Genomic DNA, 13,778 nt, shown 5'->3' with positions numbered 1-13,778 from the left:
TTTTATTTATCATGTTGTACACTACATTACTAGTACTTTTAATCTTATAACTGGAAGTTTGTACCTTTTGACTGCCTTCATCCATCTTCTCTCTCCCCACCCTCCACCTCTGGTAACCACAAACCTGATCTCTTTTTCTATGAGTTTGTTTCCTTTTGAAGTATAATTGACCTACGACACTATGTTACACACATTGTGATTTGCTATTTCTATACATCTCAAAATGATTACCATGATAAATCTAGTTATCGTCTGTCACCATACAAAGACATTACATAATTATTGACTATATTCCCCACACTGTACATTTCATACCTGTGACATTTATTTTGCAACTGGAAATTTGTATCTCTTAATCTCCCTCACCTCCTTCATCTCTCCTCCACCCAAACCCCTCCCCTCTTGCAATCACCTACTTCTCTGTATCTATGACTTTGTTTCTGTTTTGTTATGTTTGCAAATGGCAAGATTTCATTCTTTTTTATGGCTGAGTAATATTCCAGTGTGTGTGTGTGTGTGTGTGTGTGTGTGTGTGTGTATACCATCTTGTTTATCCATTCATCTATTGAAGGGCACTAAGGCTGCTTCCTGATCATGGCTATTGTAAATGATGCTGCAATGAACATAGGGGTCCATGTATCTTTTTGAATTAGTGTTTTCATTTTCTTCAGATAAATACCCAGGAGTGGAACTGCTAGATCATATGGTAATTCTATTTTTAATTTTTTGAGGAATTATCTAAGTCCCTAATACTGTTTTCCATAGTGGCTGCACCAATTTACATTCCCACCAACAATGTACAAGGGTTCCCTTTTATCCACATCCTCACCAACACTTGTTATTTAGAGGTGATATCTCATTGTGGCTTTGATTTGCATTTCCCCTATAATTAGTGATGTTGAACATCCTTTCATGTGCCTATAAAGCTGAAAGCATTTTCTCTAAGATCAGGAACAAGACAAGGATGCCCACTCTTGTCACTTTTATCCAACATAGTATTGGAAGTCCTGGCCACAGTAATCAGAGAAGAAAGATAAATAAAAGGAATCCAAATCATTCCTGGGAAGGAAGAAGAAAAACTGTCACTGTTTACAGGTAAGATGATACGATATATAGAAAATCCTAAATATACCATGACAAAACTATTAGAACTCATTAATGAATTTGGTAAAGTTGCAGGATACAAAATTAATATGCAGAAATCTGTTGCATTTCTATACACTAACGAAGAACTATCTGAAAGAGAAATTAAGAAAATGATCCCATTTAGGGACTTCCCTGGTGGTCCAGTGGTAAAGAATCCACCTTCCAATGCAGGGGACATGGGTTCGATTCCTGGTCAGGGAACTAAGATCCCACATGCCGTGGGGCAACTAAGCCCATGCACCAAAAGTACTGAACTAGCATGCCTCAGTGTGCCACAAACTACAGAGCCCATGTGCTCTGGAGCCCATGCGCCACAACTACAGATCCCGTGCGCCCTGGAGCCCATGTACCACAATTAGTGAGAGAAAAAAACCCGCATGCCACAACTAGAGAGAAGCCTGCGCACTGCAATGGAAGATCCCGCACACCTCAATGAAGATCCTGTCTGCCGCAACTAAGACCCGATGCAGCCAAAAAAAAAGAAAGAAAATGATCCCATTTACAATCACATCAAAAAGAATAAAATACATAGAAATGAATCTGATTAAGGAGGTAAAAATCTGGTACTCAGAAAACTGTAAGATGCTGATGAAAGTAACCAAAGACTTCCCAAACAGATGGAAAGATAAACTGTGCTCATGGATTAGAAGAATTAATATTATTAAAAAGACCATACTACTCAAGGAAATCTACAGATTCAATGCAATCTTAACAAAATACCAATGGTATTTTTCACAGAACTAGAATAATTCTAAAATTTGTATGTAAACGCAAAAGACCCTGAATAGCCAAAACAATCTTGAGAAAAAAGAACAAAGTTGGAGGTATCATGCACCTTAATTTCAAACTATACTACAAAGCTACAGTCATCAAAGCAGTATGGTATTGGCACTAAAACAGACACACAGATCAACGGAACAGAACACAGAGCCCAGAAATGAACCCACACTTACATGGGCAATTAATCTGACAAAGGAGGCAGAATATAGATTGGGGAAAAGACAGCCTCATTAATAAATAGTGCTAGGAAAACTGGACAGTTATGTGCAAAAGAATCAAACTGGACTACTTTCTCAATGATACACAAAAATAAATTTAAAGAGTTAAATATAAGACCTGAAACCATAAAACTTCAGAAGAAAATATAGGCAGTATGCTCTTTGACATCAGTCTCAGTAATATTTTTTTGACTAAGTTTTAAAAATACTTGTTAGTTCACAGTAACATAAACACTTATTTGATTTAATAAAAATTGTAATATGGGGTTAGATTGTGATGGTGAAGGAGAGCTAAGTCCTAGTAGATAATGCTTTAAATTAATAAATCAAAACGTAGCACATAAACATGTGATTTAGAAAATACTAGAGAAAGCAAAAGGGTTGAAGGTACACGACACTGGAGATTGGAACTGGAGCAGGATTGGAAGAACTGCTTTTAAACATTATAATCCTTTAATATTTGACTTTTAAAAGTAATGGACATGTACTTTAACAAAATGACAATTATCTTGAAAAAATAAGCCTGAATGTGAACCTTACTAATTAAAACAGAATGGTACTGGCACCAGAACCATAGAGCAGTGGAACAAATGAAAAGAAATCCACAAAGAGATAAGAAAATATAAAAGAATGTAGTGGTATGATCAATATACTAATTTCCTATGGCTGCTGTAACAAATTACCACAAACTTGGTGGCTTAAAAGGATAGAAATTTATTATCTCACAGTTCTTGAGGCCAGAAGTCTTAAATCAAGGTATTAGCAGGGCTGTACTTTCTGGGAGACTCTAGAGAAGAATACTTTCTTCCCTCTTCTACCTTCTAATGGCTGCTGGCAGTCCTTGGCTAATAACAACATAACTCCAATCTCTGTCTTCACATCACCTTCTCCTCTGTGTATGTGTCTAATCTCCCTCTGTCTCTCTCCCTCTGTTTTATGAAACAGTATGGACGTTTCTTAAAAAACTAAAAATAGAACTACCATATGACCCAACAATTTCACTCCTGGGTATATATCAGAAAAAAAGAAAAACACTATCTGAAAAGAGACATGTACTCTCCAACATTCATAGCATCATTGCTTACAATTGCCAAGATATGGAAGCAACCTAAGTGTCTATCAACAGATAAATGGATAAAGAAAATGTGGTGTACATAAATACAATACTACTCAGCCACAAAAAAGAATGAAATTTGTCATTTGCGACAACATGGATGGACTTGGAGGTTATTATGCTAAGTGAAATAAGTCAGACAGAGAAAGACAAATACTGTATGATATCACTTATAAGTAGAATCTAAAATAAAAGAAACTAGTGAATATAACAAAAAGGAAACAGACTCAGATACAGAAAACAAACTAGTGGTTACCAGTAGAGAGAGGGAAGGGGAAAGGGGAAAAATAAGGGTAGGAGATTAAGAGGTATTTATTTATAAAATAAAATAATATTTATTTATAAAATAAATAAGCTAGAAGGATATATTGTATAACACAGGAAATACAGCCAATGTTTTATAATAACTATAAGTGGAGTATAACCTTTAAAAATTGTTGTAACTTATATTCTATATCATATAGAATACTTATATAATACACCTGTAACTTATATAATATTCTATATCAACTATATCTCAATAATAAATAAATAAATAAATAAATAAAACCTTCTATTCATTAAATCAGGTCCCCCATGGGGAAAAAATTGCCACATCTCATAGCACTGATGCCAATGAGTAAATGTCAGATACAATGAAGTTTGCATCAGATTCAAAGAGGATGACCATGCATCTCATCTAGACTGAAGCAGATTTGGTTTTGGCAAATAGATTAGGTCCTGAAGAGCAATTCCAATAATTAATTAACTTGAAAACATGAATTCTTAAAGGCATAGCAGCCAGATTTAAGGAAGAGGTAGGCAGTTTACTTGGTGCCTATATTATCACAGGCTAGCAAAGAAGACTACTGAAGAAGAGATCATTATGTTTAAGGCGGGGAATGCTTCGTTTTAAGCTCTTCTGGTTTCTGTGAGGAGAAATTTTCTATAAATATTCCCAGCCTCTTGCCCTTTCTCCCCTACAGCGAGAAGCCTGACGGGTGAATTAACCATTGGTCCACATTTCTTGACTGGGTAGAGCTAATGTATCAAGTCATAAAATTAGTGAATTTAGTCCTTTTTTAACCTTTTACTCATCACTTGTGACCTAATCAGTGTGAGGCAAAAGTCTTAGGTAAGTGTGTCTAGTATGAAGACCCAAACTTTCCCTTGAGTGGACTCTTCCAGGTCTGGACTAGGGGACAGAAATATTAAAAGACCATTGACATGATACACACCCTCTAACAGTTCTCTCAATAATAAAGCTGATATTTTATTTCCATCTGCCTAGGTCTTTGACTACATCTGAATTGGTTTCAATCTCAAGAGGGAACAAAAAGGTGAGAGGTATTATGTATTGGGCTCCCTAAAACCTAGAATGGCCAGGATAGTTTTAATTTTCCCTGCCAAGGGGCAAGGCATGGCTGTAGGGAAACAGAAACAACAAGCTGGTAGTCAACCTTCTATAGTAGACAAAAGTACCCTAGAAAAATCAGAGATATATCAGCATTGACCTGCCTCTGGAACCAGTGATTAACATATGCTGTGGGAAACTGCTACAAGAGAGCATATGAAAACTGTCACCAAGGGCTTCCCTGGTGGCGCAGTGGTTGAGAGTCCACCTGCCGATGCAGGGGACACGGGTTTGTGCCCCGGTCCGGGAAGATCCCACATGCCGCGGAGCGGCTAGGCCCGTGAACCATGGCCGCTGGGCCTGCGCGTCCGGAGCCTGTGCTCCACAACGGAAGAGGCCACAACAGTGAGAGGCCCGCGTACCGCAAAAAAAAAAACCCAAAAACTGTCACCAAGAAGCCAGTTAAAGAAGAGATCAAGATAATGTACCCAGTCACCTACCTATTCAGCCTCTAAGGCAGTTATTCCAAGGGCTAGTTATTCCATGGTACAGGGTTATATAAAACTACTTATACTACTCTTGGGCAAAAAGTAGGGCAAAATAGAACTACTCCTTTCAGCAATAAATAACATGAAAAATAAATAACATGAAAAAGTAGCACTATAAGAAAAGGAGGGACCGTAACGTGAGAAAGAGAAAATTATATATAAATTTGAAAAATTGCTTCATAAAACAGGTTTAAAGAAAAACTGCTCTGCCTGTAGATAAATGGAATAATATTCCATAAAAGAGATTTTTAAAAAAGAGCTGAAGGAAGCAAAAGATATAAAGAAAAAGAAGAGGAAAAAAATACCACAGAACTTGAAACTGCATTAGAAACAATTCCAAGTAGAATAGATACTTCAGAAAACTAAGTGAATAACACGGATGACGAGCCTGGGAAAATCATTCAGAATGAAGATTACAAGATAAAGGTGGTTAGATTCAAACAAAGTGGTTGGACGGAACAATATGATGTATAGATTTGGAAGATAAACAATTGAGATCTAACATAAGAAATATTCTTAGAGAGGGACAGACATATGGAACAGCCAAAATATTCAAGAATATAAAGCTGAAAATTGAAAAAAAACAAAACAAAACAAAAAAAAAACTGAAAATTGAAAGGGTTCACCGTGTTCCAAGAAAAATTAATAGAGAATGATCAAGAATAAGACATGCTGTGGGGGGCTTCCCTGGTGGCACAGTGGTTGGGGGTCCGCCTGCCGAGGCAGGGGACACGGGTTCGTGCCCCGGTCCGGGAGGATCCCACATGCGGCAGAGCGGCTGGGCCCGTGGGCCATGGCCGTTGAGCCTGCGTGTCCGGAGCCTGTGCTCCGCAGCAGGAGAGGCCACAACAGTGAGAGGCCCACATACCGCAAAAAAAAAAAAAAAAAAAAAAAAAGACATGCTGTGGAATGTTGCTGAATTTTAAGGGTAAAGAAAGAATGCTACTAGCATCTAGACAGAAAAAAAGAGGGCCACCTACAAATTAAATAGTTTATCCTGGCCTCAGGCATCTCTTCAGCCACATTAGAGAATGGATAAAAGTGAGACTGTACAGTACTAAAGGAAAAAGAATATAACATGGAATTTTCTACGTAGCTGAAATACAATTTTAATGGATATATAACATTCCATGTGTATGGATGTACAATAATCTACTTGACTGGTCTATTATTGATGGATATTTAGATTGCTTCCAGAATTTTATTATTTCAAACCATGCTAAAATTAGTAAAAAAAAAAAAATATATATATATATATATTTAAATACATGCAAGTACACCTATAAAATAAATTCCTGGAAGCATAAGGGCTGAATCAAAGCGTTTATGCATTTTAAATTGTTCTCATTTTGCTAAATTGTCCTCCATAGAGATTATACCAATTTTTATGCCCAGTACCAGTAATGTAGGAAAGTGCTTGTTCACTACAACTCACCAATTTTCAAAAATCTGGAAAATAAGAGTAATAAAGGGATTTTTAAGTAATATTAATTAAATCAGTATTGTACTGGTATTCCACTTCTACTTCAGAAAGTTAAGAGAACTCCCATCCTAACAATGAGAATAAACTATTGATAGATAACCTACAAAATTATGTGTTTTCTTAAAGCCAATCAGAGAGCTGAGGATGCCAAAAAAAAAAGCTAATGAACTTAAATCCAGAAAGTGAATAGTCCTGCCTAGGACTCATGACTCCTTTCATCTTTGGCAGAACAGTAGGAAGAGAAGGAAACTGCTTGACCAAAAAAAAAAAAAAAAAAGAGGACAAAAGACAAGTGAACTACATCTTTAAGTCCTGAAAAAAGCTGGCCAAGAATTCTATACCCAATAAAAATATCCTTCAAAAATGAAAGGAAAATAAAATTTCAGACAGATAAAAACTGAAAGACTTTGTCCCACACAGACCTACAGTACTAAAAATCCTAAATATTCTTTAGGGTGAAGGAAAATGATAATATATAGAAACTCAGTTCTATAGGAAGCAAGAGAGAAATCAAAAAGGGTAAATATATACTGATAAACACAAAGCAAGTTTCAAAAATATACATGTGCATCTTTAAATTTCACTAAAAGAGTATTGATTCTTTAAAAATAAAAAATATAAAGCATATGTAGAAGTAAAATGTATAACAGAAGAAAAGATAAAAAGATGATAAATGGAAGTCTAAGTTGTAATACTCTTACATTGTTCATGAAGTACTAGAATATATTTGAAAATAGGCTTTATAAATTCAAGATGCATATTGTGATCTCTAGCACAATCAATAAAAAAAAATAACACAAAGAGGTAAAACTAAAAAGTCAAGAGAGGAGAAAAAGTAGAATATATTAAAAAAAAAACTCAATTTACTAGAAAGAAGGCAGGAAAGAGGACCAAAGAGTAAGTAGGAAAACAGAAAAAGAACACCAATATTTTGTGCTTAATCCAAACACAGAAAACAATTACAAAAACATAAGTGGATGATATAAATACTGTTAAAAGGCAGACTGTAAGACTAGATAACAAGTAGTACAACCCAACTATATGTAGTTTATAAGAAACACACATTAAACATAAATACAGATGAGTTAAAAGGAAAAGGATAAAAAAGATATGAGACAAACATTAAGCTTATATTAATGTCAGACAAAACAGGCTTCCAGGTGAAAAGTATTTTCAGAGGTAAGATGACCATTTCATAATAATAAAAGGGTCAATTTATCAAAAAGACATAGCAATCTTAAATATGTATGTAATTAATAACAGAGCCACGAAATATGAGAAAAAAAATTGACAGATCTAAAGGGAGAAAAAGACAAATCTACAATCATAATTAGAGACTTAACACTCCCCCCAGAGTAACTGACTGAATAAGGAGACATAAAACATGTGGAGATTTAAAAGATCTGAACAACACTTTCAACCAACTTGACTTAACTGACACTTATATAAACCACTCCACCACCACCACCAGCCGAATACAAATTTTTTCCCCAAGGGTAACTGGAACATTCACCAAGACAAACCTTAGGATAGGCAGAAAACAAACAAACAAAAAATCTCAATAAATTTAAAGGTTTTGAAATAGTGCAGAGTACGTCCTCTGACACCAACAATGCTAATTTAGAAATCAATAGCAGTGATCTATTTAAAAAAAAAATTCCCAGATATTTGGAAGTAAAGTAACACATCTAAATAAATAACAGGTGACAGAGAAATTTTAAAATATTTTAAGCTAAATGATAATGAAAACACCCAAATTTGTGGGATGCAGCTAAAGCATGCTTAGAAGAAAACTTATAGCTTTAAATACCTATCAATATATGAAAGTAAAAAAGGTACAAAATCAATTATTTATACTTCCACTTTAAGAAGTTAGAAAAAGAAGAGCACAGTAAACCCAAAGTAGAAGAAACAAAATAATAAAAATAAGAGTAGAAACCAGTGAAATAGAAAACAAGCAAATAGAGAAAATCAGTTGGTTCATTTGAAAAAATTACTAAAATTTACATGCTTCTAGCAAGATTAAGAAAAAAAGAATAATATAAATGAGCAATATATAGTGGGCAGGAAGAGAATGGGTATGATACAAAAACAACTTTAGCTTTATTGGAAATGTTTTATTTCTTTATTTAAAAAATATTTGAAAGAAATATGACACAATGTGAACAGTTGTTAATGTTGGCTGTTGTAACTATTTATTGTGGTAATTCAGTTTTGGGGCTTTGGTTTTTTTTTTTAATCTAAACTAAATCCACACAAAAAAATTCTTTTAAAACCTAAAGTGTTATCTGCAAATGAGTCTACAATAGGAAAATAATAATAATTACATAGAAGGTGAATATTGGATGCAAGAAGTTTGAAAAGTCTGACTTCAGAAAAAAGGAAGAAACCTAACAGATGAATGAAAAACAAACAAGGGAAAAGGGGAATAAGGATGTTATTAAATAACAAAAGCCAGTTCACATGAGGAAATCTTTCCAGTCACAGACATACTGAAAAGTCCTTCACACACCTCACCTGTTGTTGTTAAATAATAAAAATTTAAACGAGGCACAGTGAGTACTGAGAAAGGTAAACTATAAAGGAAAGGGGAAAAATTTTAATATAGTATGTACCACACAATGAAATAAAGTTTGACAGCACAGTAGAACAAAACAATACTGTTTAATATCTGATATTTAATATTTTGATATTTTGTCCTAGTTCAGTCATTGGTATAAATTTTATTTTTATAATAAATATTTCTAATAAAAATATGGCTTCCTAGTTTTTCCACCAGTCTTAATGTTTGTAGTTTTTGCACTTTGGACTGGCTGATCTCTGAGCAACCACCTAACTCTAATGTTAATTACTGGTAATTAGAACAATGTCTTGCACATAACTGTTTTAATGTCAAGATGTACAATCATTTTGCACTATTAAATAAACACAGAAATTTCAAAGAATACTGAGTACATTAGGCATACACAACGAATATAAAACGACTAAAAAGTCTGGTCATATAAAAATATATACATACTATTGGATGTTTATTTGGCCAATAAATGTATAATTAACTCCTACTAAAGGATGGGCACCTGTGGTTACTCCATAAATATTGATGTGAAGATGATTAAAGTAATATCACCTTACAGTACGTTGCCTGAGTCGTGACCAAATAAATCAATACATAAATACTTAGAAAAAACCCCAAACGATGGATAAACGTTATCTTCCCAATAAGCTATTTCACAGTGACCCAGAGTTTATGATTGCTTTCATGCTCTGTGCATCAAAATCATCTATTACATGAAAAATAATCCCACACCCTCTACTGGCAAATCCACAGCATCGCGGGTTAGTTGCCAGGATGGATTTTTTTTCCACTCTCCATCTTTCTCAGAGCATCAGGTATCTGACAGCTGACATCATCTGGGCATCTGACCAGATGATCCAGTTTCCATGAGCCGGACCGGTGCGTGGCGCTGGGATAAAGGCCTCAGGCAGAGAGATCTGTGCGCGGAACCTCTCGGGAGCTCGCGCCTTCTGCACTTTGTCTTAAACCGCATATTTACTTGTGTTTTGTTTTTACCCATTGCTAGCCATTTAGTTTGTAAGGAAGACATTCCCACTACAAAATAATAACATGAAAATAAGCACAACATAAAAAGGAGGTCAGCAGGAAAGCACCTAAAGGCCGTGAGCATCTGCTTCTAATGGAAGCGATCCGCACCTTCGAGAGAAATCACCCAAACAAGCCTCAGGCCCCTGCGCTCGTTCGCTCGCTACCCGGGGCGAGCGTGGGTGGAAGCTCCCTTCGGCCCGAGGGGACGCTGCCACGCCTAAAACTACTCTTGGTCCGATCTGCCCAGGGTAAGCCCGGAGGAGCTCGGACAGGACCTCGTCCGGGAGCGGAGGCCGCAGGGGCCGGGGTCCCCAAGGGAACCGTGAAGGCCGACGAGAAGCCCCGAGAGACCGCGTGCGCGCGTGGCGGTCCCTTCCCGCCGCCCCTCCACCTTGGGGCGTCGCCATGGGAACCAAGGGTTTGGCCTCTCAGCCTCCGCCGGGGAGGGCGCGGCCCTTCCTCCGCCCGGAGAGAGGGGGCCAGAGGAGGCCGCAGACACTCACCTCGACGCCGGAGCCGCGACGCGCCGGTCCTCCGCCCCCTCGGGTCGCGTTCGGCAGCTCGGAGGTCGGTCCCGGCGCCCGTTACCGCTGCCGCCGCTCGCGAGCCCTGCGCCGCTGCCGAGCCGCACCCGCAGCCGGTGCCCCTCCGCACCAGAGCGTGGAGGTGTCGGGCTCCGGCTGCGGAAGGCGGGAGATTTAAACCCCGCGGCTTGGCGAGCGCAAAAGCCGCGCTGCCCTCGGCGCCTCTGCCCCGGCGTCCGCGTTCACTCCGTTCAGGCTCTCGCGTAACCCCGCGGGAGCCACGGCTCTCGGCCGGTTCTTGAAGAAACTCCGGGACCCTCTCTGTTCCTCCTTTCCCGAATTCCTCTTCATTTAATGACAAACACCAAACCGGTCAGAACATCGGTATAAGGTACTGAGTGGGAGACCTCCGAGGCGTGGGGAAGTGGGGGGAATTCTCGGCTCCTCTTCTGAGTCCCGAGCCCGGAGCCCGGGTCCCCCGCCTCCTCCCAGCCCCACCGCACCTGCCGGGCCCTGGGCTGCCACCCCTCGGAGGACGGAAGCTTCTGAGCCTCGGTCATTCCTGAACTCTCAGGCGCTTCCCAGCACCAGTGGCCGCACGCGGTAAACGTTCACGTGCTGTATGTAACTTATTTTAAAGGTTTAAAGAGGATTAAGTTAATAACTGTTAATAACTGACCTCAAGTGTACATTTACATAAGCATAATTTGTCATAAATGAATCTTCGAGTCAAAAGTAAAATTTGCACCTAAAAACCTCGGAAAAAAATTGGAAATAAGGCAAAAGTAAAATTATGTTATTGGTGGAAGATAATTTAAACCCAAAGTGCTTTCTTTTTTAAAAATTTATTTATTTAGGCTGTGACGCGGTCTTAGTTGTGGCACTGGGGATCTTTGTTGCGGCATGTTTAGTTGCCGCATATTTAGTTGCGGCATGTAGGATCTTTAGTTGCGGCATGTGGACTTATTAGTTGCAGCATGCGAACTCCTAGTTGCGTCACGCATATGGGATCTAGTTCCCTGACCAGGGATTGAACCCTGGCCCCCTGCACTGGGAGCACGGGGTCTTACCACTGGACCACCAGGGAAGTCCCCAAAGTGCTTTCTTTTTAAAGGTGACACAAAAATTATCAACTAAAATTTTACAAAATACGAATTAATCACAACTGTGACATGGGCTAGCAAAGAAAAACGCTTCGACGCTTGAGGTGGTAACTAAAGTCTATAACATGAAAGACATAAAGATGTGGTGAGATTCTAGAATGTTATTACAAAGTATTTAACTTAAAGATCTGAAAAAAGCAGGTTTAGAATAGGGAAACAGGTAGGCTATTTATGCTACAGAGTTAATTTGGACTGAAAATATTAAGTCTGTAGACCAGGAATGCTTACCCTGAGATATATGGGGTGTCAAGGTGAATACATGAAATAATATGCAAAATTTTGGCTTTTTTTTTTTTTTTTAGAGGAAAGAATCTAAGCTTTCCTCGGAGTCTCAAAGTCCAGATCGTTAAAAGGGTAAGAATTAATATTTGGCAAATATGACGATTGCTGTACTTCCTAGGATCTTTCCTGACTCACTCATGCCAAGCTTGGTGTCCCTCTATTCTCAAATTCAACAACTGTACTGTATTGTAAGTACTTACCTGCCTGTCTCCCCCATTAGATGCTTCCTCGTATGCATTTCCATAGCCTTATCTCTTGGCACAGTGCCTAATACTCGGTTCTGAATGAATGTTTATTTAATCAATAAATGAACAGAAAAAAGATAGCTAATTGACAACTGAAGTATACAGTATTAATTACCTAAAACAAATTATTCTAATATGGTAAGCAAGATAACTTCCCAGTTGTTACTATGCAGGATAGTAAGTTTCTTGGGATATTTTAGGAAGTGCTTTTTCCAACAGGATGAAGTTTAACTCAATCTGAAGCAGAGAAAGGGCCTCCAAGGAACACAGCAGGAAGTCAGGGTAATGACTCTGGGGCTAGACCTGTTGGTTTTGTTCACTTAACTGGGGAAAATTAACAGAGATATACAATGTCTCTGAGCCACATAATGTAGCATTTACACATAATCACTTTCCTTCATAGGTCACTAAGAAAAGTGTGCAGGTAGGGGCACAGTATAGGAAAGGAGTCAGCAAACAAGGTAGAGCTACTGACACTTCCTGGGCAAGAATCAGGTCTTCTCACTCACGGTGTTGGATGGGTAGGAACTATTTAAATAGCATTGTACGAGTCCCTTAACAAATGAGGCAACTGCAGTAGTTAAAATTTAGTTTTTCTTAAAAAAACTTTTTTAGAAAATGAAAGGATTTAACACCATGAAAACACTTTATATGGGAGGGTTTAATTTCATTAAGAAGTACAAACATTTAGTGAACTGCTGTTTAATATCCTATCAACATATTATTAGATTTATCCTAGTATAAACAGTGTTTTCCTCCATTGTAGGCTTCCACAAGCTAACTAGAAAAGACCATTAGGTGGCTTGGAATGTGGAGATCCGCAAATCTGGTATCCCAACCTGGAGTCCTGATTTCCTTAGAGCAATGATCTTTACTTTTATTTCTGCACCATCAATCAAACCTCTGGTTAATATCCTAAATAAAACCTCAACTTATATTAGAAAGCATATTAATAATTCTACCCTTTTGTACTGTTTTACTCTTAAGGATTAGGGATCTGTTGAACCTGATGTCATGGAGCCTGCTGTCATGGAAATAGCTCCATTTCTTCAAGGTGTTCCACTTACTTTGTAATCTGATTTTTTTTTAATTTTTAAATTTTATTTATTTTTTTATACAGCAGGTTCTTATTAGTTATCCATTTTATACATATTAGTGTATACATGTCAATCCCAGTTTCCCAATTCATCAACCCCCGCCACCCCCCGTAATCTGATTTTTTCAAGCAAGTGGCAGTCAGAGTAGGGAGACGCTATCTTCCCAGGTGCTCGTACTAGTAATTACTTAAACGTGACAAGGTAAGCGTGCTGGCTCTCCCATACTGCAGTTTTGTTTATT

Source organism: Grampus griseus (genome assembly GCF_964374135.1).
Source record: "Grampus griseus genome assembly, chromosome: 7".
NCBI lineage: Eukaryota > Metazoa > Chordata > Mammalia > Artiodactyla > Delphinidae > Grampus > Grampus griseus.
Note: the sequence above shows the minus strand (reverse complement) of the source record.